The sequence below is a fragment of the Diplotaxodon limnothrissa genome, linkage group LG3 (assembly GCF_057381915.1).
Source record: "Diplotaxodon limnothrissa isolate DT_005_m linkage group LG3, D_limnothrissa_male_GT1.1, whole genome shotgun sequence".
Taxonomy (NCBI): Eukaryota; Metazoa; Chordata; class Actinopteri; order Cichliformes; family Cichlidae; genus Diplotaxodon; species Diplotaxodon limnothrissa.
Window position 1 is genome coordinate 19,827,369 of NC_140598.1, and position 19,333 is coordinate 19,846,701.

At 42.2% G+C, this 19,333-nt stretch overlaps 1 pseudogene; it reads right to left on the bottom strand.

Moving 5' to 3' along the window:
• Positions 1-13,758: 13,758 nt before the first annotated feature.
• LOC146634814 (uncharacterized) lies at positions 13,759-17,611 on the bottom strand (annotated as a pseudogene).
• Between the last annotated feature and the right edge of the window lie 1,722 nt (positions 17,612-19,333).

Consider the following 19,333-nt stretch of genomic DNA (forward strand, 5'->3'; position numbering starts at 1 on the left):
TATCTTTACCTCAGTTGATCTCACTCGTCCATCCGACCCTGAAAATACCTTGGTCACTCTCCTAATCTGAGGTAACTGAGGATCAACCAGCATCACCACCATTCCAAATATTGATGTCTGGTGAGGAATTTTGACAGTTTCCTTGGGTTTGCAGTCCAAACAAGTTTGCAGTCCAACAATATTTGGGATACACAACTTGGGGTAGTGAGCTATCCAGCTGCCCCACCAACTAGCAACTGCGTGTCAGAGGATCAAGTTCTGCAATGTCTGCTGAGATATTTCCCTGGGGCTTGGAATTCAGGATGACCTCAATTTCAGTGAGGACAGGCCTTAGGACTTGGTCTCTCACTGTCCCTGAGCCAAAAGTGGTATAAACTGAGGTCTTAACCAAATAAATCTCATACATAAGCTCCCATACTCTGCAAAAATGTGGTGCTGCAGGAGGGTTGGAATGGTAGCTGATCTGCTGCAGGTCAGGACTAAAATGACTGAAAGAATCTTTGAACGCAGTGTCTCCACCACAGAAAATAGTCCCTTGGTGTGTGTGTGTGTGTGAGTTTGATCAGTTGAAGTCTTTGTTGTGGAGTCTGACAGCAGTGGGGAGGAAAGACCTGCGAAATCTTTCCATCCCACACTGCTGTCAGAGTCTCCTGCATGGGGTGGGGGATGTTGTCCAACAGGGATGACAGCTCAGCCACCATTCTCCTGTCACTCACCACCTCCACTGGGTCCAGAGGGCATCCTAGAACAGAGCTGGCCTTCCGGATCAGCCTGTTCAGTCTCTTCCTGTCTCCTGCAGAGATGCTGCGGCCCCAGCAGACCACACCATAAAAGATGGCCGAGGCCACCACAGAGTCATACAAGGTCTTTAGGAGTGGGCCCTTCCCCCTGGGGGAAAAAATGTCGGGGGGGGGGGGGGGGCTGACTACCTTAAGGAGAACTTGTGTGTAATCTATGGAGCTGTCCAGATATAAGACTTCTGTTGCTGAGTTTAGGTGGCAAATCTGGAGATCTTACATGAAGTCCCTATCGCAACAAAGACGATCACTTTGTTGTGATAGGGACAGAAGATCCTAAGTGAAACTTTTTTGTGGACACACTGGTTTAGCTTGGAGGAGACTGCCTGACACCAGGCCTAATATTTGAGCCATCCTGACAGGTCAAAGAGGGTATACATTATTCCACATTGGCAGCCCATCTTTCAGCGAATCTCTGATCTCATCTCACCTGGCAATTTACTCAGAAGTAGCTCCAAATGTGACGCAGATGTCACCTTAGTTTCACATTCTGTGCTAAGAGTGTTGAGCATGCGAATGAGAGACCTTATTCACAGGGCAGTTATCTCAAATTCTTTAGTATCTCCCCATCGAATGTCTGGTGAATCCATCACATCAACAGTCATAAGAGCTAGTTTATGCGGTTTGCCATACCTCTTATTCAGAGCAGCCAATGTGTCAGAATCCGATTGTTCAGTGATGACGCGACGAATCCTACTTCCGGGCCTAAAGTAGTCTGCGTTTAATATGGCTTTTGTGTTGTTAACATGTTTAATGTTTTGTATTTTCTTCTATTTGATCTCAAAAAGTTCCTAAAACAGTCAGTGATCACTGTTGACCTCCATCAGCTTTTATTACTGCTAATCATTTATTTAAGCTCAGTTTTTAAAACCTTAGGATGTAACTACAGCCCAGCCCATGCAGCAGTATATGAATGACTAACCTCGTATTGTGGATGGATTATCACAGTTGTTCTCCTGGCTGAAGTTTGGTCCTTTTACAGCATCCTGCCATGTGATTACATTTGTTCCTGACCACCGAGAACACTCACGTTAACTTTTATCGAGTGGAAAAAAAGTTAGCTTGTTTATATTATGCTAACATAGCTGTGTCGCTAGCGGTCACGTAGCACATCATTATATACCAGCTAGCCAAACTTCAGTAACCCTACAAACGTCACTGCTGTTTAGTTTTCTGTCTTCATTTATGCTGGAAGTGATAGCAGAGCTGTACGTTTGAATTTGTTTCCAAAACCCCGCAGTCAGGACATGCTATATTGTAGTTAGATAGAAGCTAGCGAGCTAACTTCCTGCTAACTTCTAACTCCGTTAAATGTCATAAATTCCATTTTCATGGATGCCTGGATGTTAAACTCAATTGTTACACCTGGTAGAGCAGAACGCTGATCATTTTATTAAAGATGAAAGACTTTAGACAGTTTTTCAACTCTCAGTAATGCCATAGTGATCGTTTGATATATGGACCTGCAGCGGAGTTTAGACCCAGACACGGCTAGTGACGTCAGACTTAATGACCGGATAGGGGAATAGATGAGGTTCTTCTAGTTTTAGGCAATCCATCAGTCTGAATAGCTCTGTAGCATCTGGAGGCACAAAGTTACAAAGTTATTAGGAGCTATCTTCAGTGTGGTAAACTCACAAAGTCTGGTATTGTCAGTGTAGGACCCCTGCATGTATGTTCGTGAGCTACTGGGACAGTGTGTGATTGCACAGGAGTTCCTAAGGCTTCTGAGAATGAGAAGGATGCTGAAGAATCTGCGGTGGTTTTTATTTGCCTTTTTTTTTTTTAGCAATTCTATAACCAGGTCAAACATAAATAAAAACATACACTGTATAAATGTATCTGTCCATTGATTAGTTACTTAACTACTTGGAATGATGGATCTCGCAGCACAAATACACTTCCAACCTATTTTATGAGTGTGTTGTATATTATTATATATAATGCATGTATCTGGTCAGGAAATCAAAAGCAAAGTGAGACTACATGAGGGCACATGTTTGAACAAGTATGGTTCATTCATCATAATTATTTATTAATCAGAAAACAAACAGTAGCCCAATATCAGAGCTGTAACATGATATTGAATAGAAGCTGCCAACTTAGCTCTGCAGAGTAGGCAATCATAATGAAGCATTCATTTTAATTTGTAGATTCAAGCTGCTCTTTGCATTTTGTCCACTGGATGCCACAAAAGAGGACTGTGTTAGAAAGCTTTGAGTAACAAACCCTTTTTTAAATACGAGCTTCAATACTTCATAAAGCTTTATTTGGCCGTCGCTGGTTTCTGTCATGTGATTTAAAACAATGACAAAAAAATAAAACAGGAAGGGAGAACCCTAAGTACATGACAGCACAGACGCATGAAAGAACTTATCACAGGAGGATGAGACGGGAAACAGTGAAGGAATAAAATAAAGCAACATCAACAGTAACTGGAAATAAACACTCCAGACTGAAACACTGAGGAATAACACGGAGATGAAATAGAAACAATCAGCAAACTAATAATCACATAGAAAACATTTAATAATAAACACAAAGTCCAGAAACTCAAAGAGCCAGGACCATGACAGTTTCAGCCTGCTGTATTTCCTGTGCTTGTTTCCATGGTGACAGCATGTTTGTCTCTCTGATTTCCAAAAGTGAACGTGTGTCAGCAGAAACCTGTGGCTCACAAACACGTCTGCATTTATCTCTATGAAAGCCAAAGAAGAGGCCACGCCCACAAAAACTGTGACAGAAGAGCCTAAAAACAGATGTTAGCCCACATCTGTGCTCAGACACAGCTGGGAGAGTGACGTGTGGATAATAAAGTTTGATTGGCTGTCACATGATTCAAGCAGAAAAGCTTCTGAAACATTTTTCTTTTTCTCTCAGAGTCTTCTTTCTTCTTCCATCTCCAGCCAAGAGCTTCCCATCAGGCTGCACTCTCCACCTCACACTGATTCCATCTCCTTTCTTCTTCAGCTGCTCCTTCACCTGTCAGACAGCAGCCACAATGTTTGTTCTTTTCATTCAAAATCAGCAAATTCATATACATATAAACGGTGTGAGTGTAAAGGTGGACTGTGGGAACTTGCCCTTGTCAGCAGTTCTGCTTTCACAGCAGAGTCATTCAGATCCACAGGAGAGTCCTCCACATGTACTGTGAGCTTCACTACCTGCCTCTTTACTGCAGACACAGAAACAGAAGCTAAATGAAGCCACCATCATTTAAACCATCACTGCTGCTGCTGTGATTGCAGGCAGCAGTGAATGTTTAGCCCTCATTCTCCATATCACACAGGTCCAGACAATGTCCCACATTTTAATTTGATCTAGTTTAGAGAAATGAACAAGTCTCTCGCACAAAACGAGGCTGACAAAAAGACAAGCTCCTTTTTAGAATGCATTCTTAAAAACTTTATTAAAATTAATCGCAGCGTGTCTGACTTTGTTTGTGTAGATGTGTTTTTAGGCTTCCTCTCATCCTGAACAGTGTCTCACACAAACATGGTCTTTGTCCCACACTAACTTTTGGAGGTGTGTTTGGGGTTGTTATCATTTGTAATACTGCCCTTTGGCCCAGTTTCTGAAGGGAGGGGATCATGATCTGCTTCAGCTTCTTCGGTATGTCACTCTACATATTGGCATTCGTGGTTACCTCGATTAACTGTAGCCCCCCAGTGCCACCAGCACTCCCACCACCATGTTTGACTGTAGGTAAGACACACTTATCTTTTTCCTCACCTGGTTGCTGCCACACATTCTTGACACCATCTGAACCAAATAAGTTTATCTTGATCTCATCAGACCACAGCTAACCCATGTCCTTAGTCTGCTTGTCTGCAGCAAACTGTGGGATTTGTTTTGCATTATCTTCACAAGAAGCTTCCTTCTGAGATAACAGCCAAGTGATGCAGTGTGTGGCATATGGTCTGAGCACCCCCCCCCCCCCCCCCCCCCCCCACCCTGACCTTGCACCTTGGCCCTGTAACATTATCACATGACACCAGGAAAGGAAAATGGCTTTCACCTTGGGTTATACAGACTAGGGGTGGCTTTTAATTATCGATTTTCCGATACAAATCGATTCTAGCTTTAATAACGCGATATCGATTCATTACAATCCTGAATAGATTTTTAAATATTAATTTATTTTGCCCGAAATGCTAGAATCTCAGGTTAAACCTCACAAAATTTCGACAAATTTCATTGTGGTATTGCACTTTTCACTTAAAGTTGTGAAGATGTCACAAGGGGGAGAGAGCTATGGGTCCGATAGGCCGTTGCAATGCTCCTGTAGCTCAAACAAGGAAAGGCCTGCAGACCAAACGCAGCTCATGACTCCTGGTCTGCTTTTCTGTTTAAAAACAGGATCCATAGAAGACCTGTAACATATGCTTCAAGTGTCTTTCATCTAACTCAAGCATAAAATACCTTGATCTTGAACTCTCTGAGGGTTTACCTTATATAAACTATATTTCCGTTTTGGAAATTTATTAAGTCTCTGCAGCTGTTTCCCATTTCTCTCCAGAAAATGCAGAAATTACAGGTGGCTCAAGACTTTTGCACAACACCGTGTGTCTAAAATTGCTTGCGATCCTTAAAGGAAAGACAATGAAGGCTCACCAGGTGTAGGGAGGCTGTAGCAGACAAACGGTAATCTTGTTTCACAGGACAAAGTCTTCCATTCTCCTGAACGAGTCAGAGCTGCACAGATCGTACTCATACCCCTAAACGGGTTCATCCCACTGGCCCAGTTTGAGAATGAGTACTTTGTGCCGTCAGACCAGTAAATGTGTGGCTCTCTGTGCAGGCCAATCCACACCCTTTTACTCTGAGCCTTTTCATGGACTTGTCGGTTCTCTCCGGTGTTCTTGACAGTGGCCAGGTCCAAAAAGTTCTCCCTGCAGTACCTCTGAGCATCGGACCAACTCATTTCTTTATCCACCAAATCAAACTCAGGGTTCATCCGTGATCCTGAAAGTTAAAATGTAGAAACGTTTTGCCTTGTTGCATGCTCAATCATCGAGATAAGGAAATCCAATAAGTTGATTGTATTCATCTGGACGTTTTCCGTGAGAGAAACGGTTCATCATCACCCAAAAGCCTTCTTCAGTCTCAGCTGACTGCAGCTTTCCTTAACCTTTTAAAAAGTACTTTTATGCAATGACTGAAACTAGCATGAAACCAAATGTAATGGCCTTTGATTGCTGGTCAATGGTCATGACAATTTGCATATTAATGATCATAAACTGACCTCAAAGCCCTTTGTTTATGCATTGGGTTCGTTTTTCCATTGTGCAAAGGTGTTTATAAGGTTTGGGAAACCCGCAGTCAGCTGATGATGATGATGATGAAACGTTTCTCCCACTGAAAACGCTACGTCTAGTTGAACATAATCCATTTTTTGGAATGGAATTTTTTCTTTGTAATGGTGCCCTGAAATCAAAGTTTAAAGTTTAAAAGTTTAAAATCAAATGTAGGTTTTTTTCTACCTCTGTAGCAAATAAACTGGAGCTTTTCTCTGCAGTTATAATCCCACCATTTTCCTTTTAAAGAGGACACACAGAACTGAACACCAGAGTAAAAATCTGGTTCATATTCAGAAGTGTCCCAGTTCCTGTAGTCAGCTCCACTCCCTGTGAGCCCATCTGACCACCTCCAGCTGATCTGACTGTACAGACCGATCCAGAGCTCAGAGCTGCGAGCAGCAGGCGAAACTGTGATGTTCAGCTGCGTCATTTCTTCAGTGTTCTTGATGGAGGCCAGGTCTGTGTGAGTCTGTGTGCAGTAGCTCTGAGCTTCAGTCCAAGTCTTTGCATCATCAACATAGTGGTACTGACGGGGACAGCCTGTGGAGACAAACCAGCCTGAAAGGGAAAACGTTTGACTGGGTCAGTTTGTAGAGACACTCTGAGTCTATCTGAGACTCTGGGCCTATCAGGGGCTGAGACTGATCTGAGTAATAAATGCTGTTGTAGATGACAAACAGCTGGACTTACCTGAGAAGCAGCAGACACACAGCAGGATCCTCTCCATGATGCTGCTGCTCTGGATGCTCTGTGTCAGCAGATTCACTCACTGATCTCTGTTTGCTGCTTAGACTCATTTACACACATTCAAAGCTGCTTCATCACTTCACTGGAAATGCTGATGTATGCAAAACCTCACTCTGTGCTCTCCATGCACAGCTGTGAGCTCACATCTTATCTTCCACAGTAAAGTCTGATGCACAGCGCTGCTCACTGTCTCCATCCAGCACACAGTGAGAGCATGAGGGAGTGAGCAGGTGTGGTCCTGGTACTCCTGTCACGTTGTTGATCAGAGTCCAGTGGACAAAGAGTTTGTGCAACAAGCCAAATATTTGAGTTTGTGCTGCTTCATGAATCAAAATCACAGTAAGAATATTTAAACTAGTGACCTGATGCTGTCACATCACAGCCGCACAGCACTCTGACTCTTCCTCGTATCCACCGGGGCAACTCTGTGCTACCAACAACATGAAATGGTTGATAAACAGCAGCTCAGCTGGATAACGGTTTCTCTCGTCTAAGCTTCACATGGAGGTAAATGAACATGAAGCTTCATCTGTCAGTCTAACCAAATCTCATCATTTCCATTGCTGACCTCAGCGCTTTATCAGCTCTCTGTCCTTGAAGCAACACTTTCATTTGCTTCATCAAACACAGACATCGCCCATGTTTGAATGTTTTGCTGTTCAGCAGCTGAATGTCTTTATGAACTGTGAGCACTGAGATCCGTCCCACTCAGCCAGCCCAGTCTTCCATTTATGTCCTGGTTTACACAGATGTCTTTCAGGTGTTTCAGTGCTCTTTCCATGGAGACAGTTTGAAACAGGTGAGAGGAAGCAGAATCAAAGAGAAATACATGATCAGGGTGGATGCAGGACCAAAACGCAGGACTCTGAATGCAGAAACAGGAAGTTCAAACCAACAAGGAGGTTCATCAGAAGTTCACAGCAACAAAAAGCAAAGTACTTTGTATTATGCCACCACATCCATAAACTTTCTTCATGTGTTCATAGTGAGGCTGTCTCGGTCTGTGGGAGTGTCTGGAAATTTTCCAGCCTGAGTTGGTGTGGTCACGGGGTTCACCTCAGGGGCGGAGCTTTCGGTTCCGTACCTGTATGTCATCCACGATCAATCAGCAGAAGGATTCTTTAGGCCAGCACTGTCATCCACTTATTGCCAGTTTGGCCTACTACCTATGGCGGCAACTAGGCCTCCCTGGAGTTTAGCGTTGTGCCTGTAGTCTGCGTGTGTAATTTAGTTTCTCTGTGCTTCACTTCAGTGTAATGTGAAGTGTTTGTGCATCGCGGTCACACATCTATCCAACCATCTTTTCCTGGATGAGTGTGTGTGTACAAATAGCTTGAGAGCTGCCTTTCAAATCAGGACTCGATGAGCAGAATCTAGCTACTCTGAGGGTCTTCCTTTGTCAGTCTCACGTGAGTCTTTGAGCCATATGCTCAGAAAAAGGATCAAACCCTCAAAAAGTGTTTTAAAGAGGTAAAATAGGCAAACAACAAAAAGGCACAAGTTTTATATTGAGCATGGGTTACTGCTAAAGAAATAGGTCTCAAGACCTTTAGAGCAGGAAGGTTGCATTCACCGGGATGAAGGTTGGAAGGTGGTACACCAAGTAGTCCTTCCTGAGGGATATTGTGGTGGCACATTGCAACTTGAGCATGATCACCATCTGCTCAGGTCATTTAGGAATCACTAAAACCAATGTCAACATTCTTCAGCATTTTGGTCTGAAGGTCTGAAGAAAGATGTCGCCAGATTGTAAAACATGCAGGATTTTCCAGATTGTGGGTAAGACTGACCAGATGGTGCCACCTGTTCCCCTTAAACCCATCCCATTGCTGATGTAAATTGATTCATTAGTGAACATTTGACAAAGAATCAATGTGTTATTTTATCAGGTGGCAATATGTCCTAGTGCAGTCAGACGGGAAAAGCCAGGGCCAAAGGTGAGGCACATCAAGCACATAATAATAATTTTGTGTTAATCTTAGATGAGTAGTTTTATGGACAAAAACCACCAGGACAACCAATGTCACCTTAGTGCTAATCAGGGGCGATTCTAGGATCAGAGCTTTGGGGGTGCTGAGCACCCAGAGAGCTGCCCAGCCAGGCAAGATAAACTTTACTCGTCACGATGAGACGTCTTCCCCGTCTCTGTCAGTCCCTGCATCCTTAAATGTCTCCAGTTGTCCCGAGTTCCCTGTGACTGTCTCCTTGGTGCATTTAAACCCCTGTTCCTCCCTGTCCTCATCGTCTGTTGTCTTCATCTCCATCTCCGTTATCAGTCATAATAATTTTACCATCTCTGTGCAAGTCTGCAAATTTCTTTATTAAATCATAAGATTCTTAAATTCATCAAGTCTGTCTGTGCCTGGGTCCTCGTCACAAAACATGACATCACTGTTTTGTACATTTAAAAACAATTTAATCCCACATTTGTGAAAGAAAAGCAAAACACTTTTTTGAAAAGTCTGTAACAAAACCATCAAATCTGATAAAGGTTATTTAAATGCTGCTAAAGAAGAATGGATTAGAATAAAAAATACACATCCTAACCTTGATTACTGGAGGAGAATGATGAATGATGCTCACAGTGAGTAAAAAGTAAACTGAGTGCATTTTTTGGATACATAAAAACACAATTTACAAATAAATTATTACAAAATATTAATAAAAAAAACTATAAAAATGGAGGCAACTTTGCCTGTGGTAGAATGTATAAAATGTATGAAAAAATCTTTACTGCAGACACTAATTTTGTGTTGTAAGATTTATGAGTTTCATGCTTTCATGGTGGTGCTTGGGAGGGTTGACACTTTCTCAGGTGGTCCACACTGTAAAAAGTGTGAGAAACACTGATAAGTGTCTGTGTGCTTTTGGAAAACATTTAAAGCTGCAGTACAGAATCTTTGAAACAAGCTTAAAACATTTTTAGAAACAGAGCATCTGCTTCTCTTTACAGCTCCTCACTCCACCAGGGCTGTTTGGCTCTTTCTGATAGTGCGCAAATGTGATGCACGTACTGCGGCAGTCACACAGACAACTGGACGGTTCAAAGGTTGGCCGACCTATTACTGGCTGAGGTTTTAGTAGAGTTGTGGCTGAACCACATAAAAATATATCATTAATTTTAATCTCCCTGATCAACTATAATGTTATGTTGGAAAGTTGTTAAAGAGGGTAAAAATGTTTAAACCCAGTTTATTTAGCAGATTCTGTACAGCAGCTTTAATATAGGGAGGACACAACTTCAGATTGTGAGTAAAATCAGGTTTTTTCTCTTTGTCAGTTCAACAGTTTCTGCCTGTCACTGCTCCCTGTTTGCTTACCTGGTTCTTCCTGACCTTGTTCTTTCTCCTCACGTTCCCTCTTTCCTCTCTCCCTCTTTGGACTGACAATCATACACAAATAGATTGTATTCAATTAGATGAAAAATTACATTAATATGAAAAAAAAAATACTATTAAGATCACTAACAAAAAGTCCTCTCTCAGTCTACTTTCAGCCAAAGGCAAATAACCAAACCACATGAACATCTAATAAAAGATATAAATACTGAAGCACTGATCCAACATTATTCTTGATTGACGGATCATTTGATTTTACACTTTTACCTGAATGTGGCTCCTTTTTTGGAAAAAAAAAAGTTTCCTATATCCATTATGAACCTGGATGTCTCTCTTTACACACACACACACACACACACACACACACACACACACACACACACAACAGGAGTTATAAGGTTAGTGGGCATCCAGTCAGTATCCATTTCAAACAGGACAGTGGTAACAACAGCAGCTACGGACAATTTTAAATAGGCTTTATAAATTTCAATGTTAGCAACAGGACGGCCAAATGTCGCTGATTTTACTAGAGAGCAGGACGGATTGTAGGGTAGCAAACATCGTAGAAAAACACGTTTTCAACACTGCAGGTTCCCTGGTGTAATGTTTTTCAGCTTAAAAGAAACATGGTCTGATCCCAACTATTTAAAGAGTACCTGAAGGTTAAATGCAGATAATATGTCCTGTTTTAAGCCAGGCACTTACACCTCTGCTCCGCTGCATCTCAGCCACCATCCCTCTGGCAGACAGTGCTAGAGTCAGAGTAGGGGAGAGGTGAGCTGGAAAAAAACATTTTGGGAGGGGGGAGTATCTATATTTTTGTTGTTAAAATGTTACATCTCAACCAATGTTCCCTCTAATTTTTCATGTGTCTGAGTGAACACACAAACTCCCTGAGCGTCCCTTGGACCACTGCGACATCAGACGTGTGCACTATGGTCACACCAGCATCGAATCCATCCAAGTTATATAGTTTATTAAAAATAAAACCAAATTACAGCATTGACATTTATGTTAGACTACCTTTAATTAACTGCTTTAGCCCACTTACAATGAAAATGTTAAAAAAATCTAGTCATTGACCTTGTAGTATGTTAAGACTATTGGAAGTAAAAATAACTTAAACTCCAATTTTGAAAACACAACTTTCTTTCTTTTCTTTTTCTTTTATAAAGCTCTGACTTGTATTATGAGTCTGTGGTCTGGCAGAGAGTCTGTAACTCTGTCTGCAAAATACAGTAAATAAAGACCGATGCTGGGCAATTAATTATATAGTTACTTCTTCAAAAAAGTTACTCAGTTATGCAAACAACAGGATTTTTTGCAGCTATTTTTTTTTTAATGCAGCCAAGGCGTTTTTTTTGTTTTTTTTTAAATAAACATTTCAAACTATTCACAGAACAATCAGCTGTTCTGCATCAAATCTGATGCCACACAAATTATTTGTGCCACTCCAAAAACTAATTTCTGTCCACCAAGAGATGAAGGAGAACAACAGCCTGATACCTGCAGGCCTGACAGCAGCAGATGTGTCACTGCTGTAACACCTGTAACACTCAGCAGTCGCCTCATTGTTCTGACACACAACAAAACTATTGACTACACTACACACTAACTACACACTGACTACACAAGATTTGCGCTAAACCTCTCAAATCTCTCACATCTCAAAACACCACCGTCACTCCTAAAACTTCCCCCGTTTCTTAACAACCAGATGCATCGTTGCCATATCATTTTTTGATTTGGTACTTTTTTGCACGAATAGGAAAGTGGAAGCGGGGGTTTGGCTTTTCCCACAGGCTTTCCAGCTTTTTCCTTATAAAACGCCGTTTTTATCGTTTTTTCCCGCAGTAAAATGTCTGTGAAGGTTCTCAATCATCCAGGTCATCGTAGTCAAAGGAGCTTGGAAAGAAAAGCGTCTGGACTTCTTTAAGTTACTTGAAGACGTTTCACCTCTCATCCGAGAAGCTTCTGAAGAAGCTTCTGAAGAAGCTTCTTCAGTTCAGTTGCCGCAGTAAATATAAACGACAGTATTGAGGAAGAAAACCAAACATTGCAGATATTTTTATCATAACTCTGGTTTTACGTGGCCGATCAACACAATTTAAAAACTGGTATAAAGTCCACACTTTCTCCGTCAGTTGTTCCGTCTGTCCTGCTCACATCTCCAATGGTTGGACACGTTGTCATTAACGTGGCTTCACTCCACATCAGCCGCTTTGCTAAAACACCGGTGTCGGCACATAAGGACGCTGTCATAGCCTGTCAACCACGTTAATTAGCTGCGTATATACGAATGTGAATCGCATCATTGGCTGGACTGTGGGGTAAGGTGGCATCGTTCTGATCCCATACGGTGGCAGCCGGTCACTTACTGACTAACACTGCCAAACAGAATTGTTAAAGTTTTAATTTGAATTTGAATTCAGGTACTGTCATTTTTTTTTTTTTTGTGCGCAACACAGATTTTCTGTGCACAGAGACCGTGCCAGCAGTGCGCAATTGCGCACGTGTGTAGCTTCGAGGGAACATTGGTCTCAACTCAGTACTGTATGCTTTTTATATTTTTAGTAGTATGTCACACAAACAGCAAATATTGTCGAAAAAGTATAAAAAACAAGTAAGAAATGTTTGGGGGTGCTTTGATTCATTTTTGGGGGTGCTGAAGCACCCTCCAAATGGGTTAAAATCGCCCCTGCTTTGGGTATTCCCTGGCCCCATCTCTATATATAGGTGTAAAATTATTCTTTGTTTTCTTTTCCCCACAGATTAGGTGTGCTTTATACCTTTTATTTGTTTCTTTTGTGTTCCTTTTTCATATTTTTGTTTGCATGTACTATAAATTTGGAAAAGTACAAAATAAAAAGTTAAAAAAATAAAAAAAATAAATTGAAGTTTTGCCATGCGTTAGAACATTATATATATTGGAGTGTGTATAATGGTTCATGTGGTAACTGTTCTTAACGTGCACCCTGTTTTGAACTGGTTTTTATAGGAAATTACCCGACACTGCTAATTCTACAACTACTGCTACCAATAATACTCATGTTAATAAAAAGTAAAATATCAGTAAAACATACAGTAACAGCTCCAGTAATACAGAGTTCTGAGTATCGGTGATTGGCTACTCTTCCTTTCAGGGTGGTGGCTGCCTCGGGGCGGTGTTTCTGGGGCTGGTACCTGTGAATCATTCTTTAGCTGTCCTGTTACCCTGACACAGAGAATAATGAGAAGTAAACTCGTGATGTCCACACAGTGAAGTTTCTGCTAAATGAAGTCATGCAGTGATCCTGCTGAGCTGCTCTCTTCTCTCACTTCTTCAGATTCTCTTGACATGCACCGAGGTTTTACACATGACACAAAGATATTTCATATTCTGAACAGACTTTATTGAAACAGTGACAATCATCAGAATACAGTGAGACAGAGCTAATCGAACAGATTGACTGTAGGATCAATGATCATTGTTGGAGTCAAATCATTTCAGAAAGGAAAGAAAAACAATCAAACTGGTTGAACAGGAACACCATAGACTCTTTGGTTTCTGCCCAGTGAGCATTCCCAGCTCTGTTACTAAAACGAACTGAAGGTCAGGTACAGTGTATTACCTTCGTTCCCACTGTTGAGGTTTTTTTGTCTAATGAAGACCCTGGGATTGCTGTACGCCTCCACAGCTGCTGTGTTGACGATCACAGAGACCGCCCGAATGGGATGACCGGAGCCTTTCTTGTACCACAGGTACACGTAACTTCCTCCTGCCCCCTTGCTTAGATCAGTAGTTACCCTTGTAAAGCCCATATACGGAAACAACATCTTCTCTATATCATTAATGGAGATCTGCAGATCTGTGATGGCTCTTTGAGAGTTATTGGTCTGACGGTACCAGATGAAGACAAAGGATCCTCCTGCACCTCTGTTGGTATCTTCGTCCACTCTGATGTAGCCGTTCCGGAAGTAGTCAGCATCTCCATCATAGTCAGCATTGGCAGTGATGTCACAGATGTAGGTTGGTCTCTCCCTCTTCACCCACAGGTAGATCCATTTTCCTCTAGCTTTCCGGTTCAGATCACAGGCCAGTCTCTCCCATCCAAATGCGAACATCAGGGCTTCCTCCCTTGCTTCTATAGAGACATGAATTTGGTGATTGGTGAGTTGCTGCCTTTTTTGTACCAAAGGTAGATGTATTTTCCTTCAGCTCCTTTGTTCAGATCAACATCGATTTTGCTGAAACCTTGACTGCTAAGACACGCCTCTTCAGCTTCATCCAGAGACACCTGGAGCTCGGTGATGTACTTGCCCACTGTTTGTTGCTGCGTCAAAGTTAAAAGATTAATGAGTAAACAGAAAGATTTAAAAACTGTTTTAAAAGTTTGAAATCAGGAAGGTGCATGGCAGCTGAAACTGCTGTAGCATTACGACTTTGTCTACATTTACAGTTTTTTCTGAGATATAATAAAATGACATGATTTTGCTACTAAACGGATCGTTAGTTGTTTTTTTTTTAAATGTGTAGCTAATTAAATTTGAATTGTTCTGAATGTTTTTGTATTTTATGCTAAAAAGTAAGTTTGACCCCACACGATGAAATAAATGTGTGAAAAACTGAAAAGCTGCAGAGAGCACATTTTCACACAGACTGGACACAAAAGAGAATACGAAGCGTTACCAGAGTGAAGGGAGGTCCGATCAGCAGCAGCAGATAAACCTTCAGCAGAGTCTTCATAGTCTCCATCTCTTCCTCCTTAAACCACAAACACATTAAGGTACCTGTAAATTGAACTACTCATAAAGATTTTATGCTCTCTGCCTCCCCAAGAAACTTGTCTGGGAACGCACTGTACAACATGCTGGACCGAGAAATGATTTTTAATTGATTACCTCAAGATGGGTAAAAAAGGGTAATTTTTTGCCAAATTTAAAGGAACGTAAAGAGCAAACAGAGATGCTGTGTGAGCAGTTGTATACTTACGTGTGTATAGACAGCGTTTGGCTGGCTGAAAGCTGCTGATCGTTCTTTATACACACAACAGCATCAGTACAATTGTGAAATCATCTCTGACGTGCAGTTTCAGCCCTCCTCCTTTCCTGCTTCTCTGCATTCACATGATGATCAACTGAGCTAAACATGAATTTAAAAAAAATAATCTGTTGTATATTAATGAATAAAAACACATTTGAGCACTGTGTGGACTGTCGGTAGCTACATATGGATTAAATATATCAATGAAAAATGAAGGTGAAGTTTGATTTCTCAGAGATATTAATCTGAAATGTTTTTTTTGTTTGTTTGTTTTTTATCTGAATATCTGTAAAAAATACCTGTTTTCACTGCCATTGCTGACTATGATGGAGATGCTCAGTACTTCTACTTCCAGCGCCGCTCCGAGCTGGCAGCCAGTATCAGCAGCTCCGACCTGACGAAGTCCTTTTTTCTCTTTCTTTGTTGTTATTGTGTTTCTTGTTGTTGTTTTTTTTAATTGTGGACTGTACTACTCCACAGTGGATCTCAGAATTTTATGGATCAATCATGTTTTTTATCACATTTTTACGGCATCTGTGTCCGGACAGCACATGGAGGTCTGACCTCCCATTATTTACAGCAGGGATCAGCTGTTAGCCCTCAGGGGCTCCACTGTTCTGCCTACCGCCGAGCGAGCCAACATCCCCCATGAGGAGCACACGTCTGACATCGTGCTCCATTACAGTAAATGGAGCGGTGCAGGAACCAGGTGAGGATGAGGATGGGAGCAGGGTGCTGCTGTTGTGGTGTTTATCTCCTTCAGCAGTGGCGCACTTAAGTTTCCTGTTTTCACAGTGCAGCCTCTTTGGTTTCGGATGTCTTGTATGCCCAACCACACCCCCCGTGTGTTGTTGCTGGACAGGTGGGACTCTATGCTACTTTTATGGTCCGTCTTAGCTTCTTTCAGATCAGGTTGAGCAGACCTGTACAGAACTCAGTCGCCCGACCTGAAGGCAGCATCCTGGGCTTTGAGAAGTGTGCGGATCTGGCTGGTCATCCAGGGTTTCTGGTTTGAGAATCACATAATTATCAATAATTCAAAAATAAATTTCATTATAATCCTTTGCTGTCAGTCCCACTAACTGATACAAATGCTCGTTCAAGCAAGGACACACAAGGTCATTCAGGATCTAAATGTTTAAGTTTGAACAGAAAGCCCAGGACCAGCACAGAGGGACTCTGCTGCAGACACATGTACAGCTACACGTGTAAAGCGGGTGCTTATCACTGCCCTTGGTTCCTGCTGAAGGCCAAACTTAACAGACCAAAAGTTTAAACATCTGTGTGTCTGAAATAGTCCAGTTTTGGTGGTGCTGACGTTGATACACACTGAAGACTCTCCACATTGGAACTCTGTATTATAGCTCTGAACTCTATGCACCAGGCAATACGCAGACTGGGGGCCTGCATCCGCCTAGCTCAAGATCAATCCATGTCTGAATGTGAAAGAAGGCACTCCATCATACCTTAATAAATCATACCATACACAATTTATGGCAGGATATGCAATATAAAGTCTGCTGCTTGGTACAGCTATATCCATCACTATGTCTATCTTCCTCTGCTTGTCCAACACCACTATGTCCAGCTGGTTACAATCACCAGTTTGTCCTTCTGTATCTGGAAGTCTCACAGGATCCTAGCGCAATAATTCTGCCTGCTAGCATCTTGCACCCTGCTGTTATGTGCTGGATTGTCTCAGGGGCATCTTTACACAGCCTGCACCTGGGGTCTTGCCTGGTGTGATAGACCCCAGCCTCCTTGGATCTTGTGCTCAGAGCTTGTTCCTGTGCTGCCATGATTAGTGCCTCTGTGCTGTCTTTCACAGCTGCCACATTACTACTAAACCCATGAAGCAAGTTTAAACAAAAGGACTGGTTTTAAGATTTGTGTCTGATCAGTTTCTTAAGACTACATTGAGCCTCTATCTAGTTTGAACCCAGCACCTGCCCCACCAGTCCAGGTCAATTTGGATTCTTTTTAGGTTCCTGAAGGGAAAGTGAGAAGTTTGGTATGAAGGAGGGAAAGTTTGATATTATTTTTAATGATTTGATTTGTATTCATGTTCCCCATCTTTAACTGGTATCAAACTGTTGCTTCCTGCAGTGGGAAGAGCCACGGACGATATTATCGGGAATCGCAATTCATCTCCAGGACTGTGTGTCGGGTCATGATGGTGAGCAGACCAAGGTTGCATTACTACCCAGTAGTGATGTTCAAAACACCTTGAGGTGCACTGTTTAAATAAAACTGAACTAAATTGAAACACTGTAACATTTAAATGTTTTGAAAAAATCTGACATCATCTTCACAAGTAGAATGGGAGGCAGAGCCTTCAGTTTTCATTTTACTTTACAAACTGACCTTCATGCATTCAGCTTCTACTGGGATCTTCGTGATGGACATGACGGAAGCAGGTGAGGAACTCTGAGATGACATTTCTTGACCTGAGTCGTTGTCATCTTAGCAGCTTTTTGATGGAGTCAGGAAGTGAATGATGAGCTTTTACAAAACCTCTGAACATTTAAAGAAACGAGTTGTGTTCAGATTAAATTCATTTCTTCAGAGGACACAGCAACATCAGAGTTGAACTCATCCAGATCTTTAATGTTGTAAAGAAAAAGAAACTCCTGATGGACTTTCAGGTTCCAGCTGTTTACACACTGACTGCTGTGAAATGTGTACAGTGTTCAGACTTCTAAAGAAATAAATGGCTTCACGGAGAATTAATTTGATGTCTGCTGAGAAACTGTAACTGTTGGATACTGTGAGGAAAACTGCTGAGCATGTGTGAGAGTGTCATGTTTAACGGCCTTTCAGAGAGTCACTGCCTTCACTTACAGAGTTTCTTCATGTCCTGCTTCATCAGCACTTCTTCACAGCTTCTGACTTCAAAATGATGGGTCATGAACAAGTGTTGAAATGATTCCTACTAATGAAAGATATTTTTAATAGCCGCAGCAGCTCTTTCACTTCCTTTGACTTCTCTTTTGAGAAACTGCCTCATGAAAACCAAACTGTGTTGTAATTCATCGTTTTAGATTCAGGATCCTGATGTTACCCTGAAGTCTAGAGCAGAATTAACCCAGCTTTGAGATCCTTCCCAGGTGCCTAAAACCCGACATACATCTCGCATCAGGTGATGTTAATATGTCACAAGAACCACCCAAAACCTATGACAATAATGATAATAATAATCGTTACATTACCATTCAGTTTTAGGGTGACAATAGAAAATTATATATTTATTGTTCTCACGTGGTATCAGACGGGATTATTTTAACAAACGAATGACATTTTGCCTGATAATTATTTTTATCCTCCTGTAACTTCCCTGTACAGAGAGCTAAAACCTCCAAAGTTTCAGGATTAGTTGGTCGTTCTAAGAAGTGTTTGTGAACTAAAAATCAAAAATGGGGAATACTGTTTGTCTGTGATTTGGAGAGCCCAGTGTGTGCTCCTGACGCAGGGCAAACCAATTCTTTTGGGGACACCTACCTTGGCACGACAGCTGTTGTGCAGGTGAAGCTGAAGACAATATATGAAGGCAAGATTGCGTAAGGTTGCAGGTCCAGATGACGTCAGCTCCAGGCTCCTGAGATGCTGCGCACATGAACTGTGTGGCATCCTAGGTTATCTGTTCAACCTGAGACTGTCACTGGGGAAAGTACCACAGCTGTGGAAGACCTCCTGTGTGGTATCGGTACCAAAGACCTCCCATCCCAAGGACCTCAGCAGCTACAGGCCGGTAGCCCTGACGCCACATCTGATGAAGACCCTCAAGAGATTGGTTCTAAATCTTCTGCGCCCCCTGGCGAGGAGTTCATTGGATCCGCTGCAGTTTGCTTACCAGCCTGGCATCGGGGTGGAGGACGCCATCATCTACCTCCTGCACCGAGCTCTGACTCACCTGGAGAAGCCTGGAAGCTCTGTGAGGATCATGTTCTTTGATTTCTCCAGTGCTTTCAACACCATCCAGCCACGACTTCTGAGAGACAAGCCGGAGATATCGGGAGTGGACCACCACATGTCCCAGTGGATACTGGACTACCTCACAGAATGCCCACAGTATGTGAGGACACAGGGCTGTGTCTCTGATACGCTGGTCTGCAGTACAGGGGCCCCACA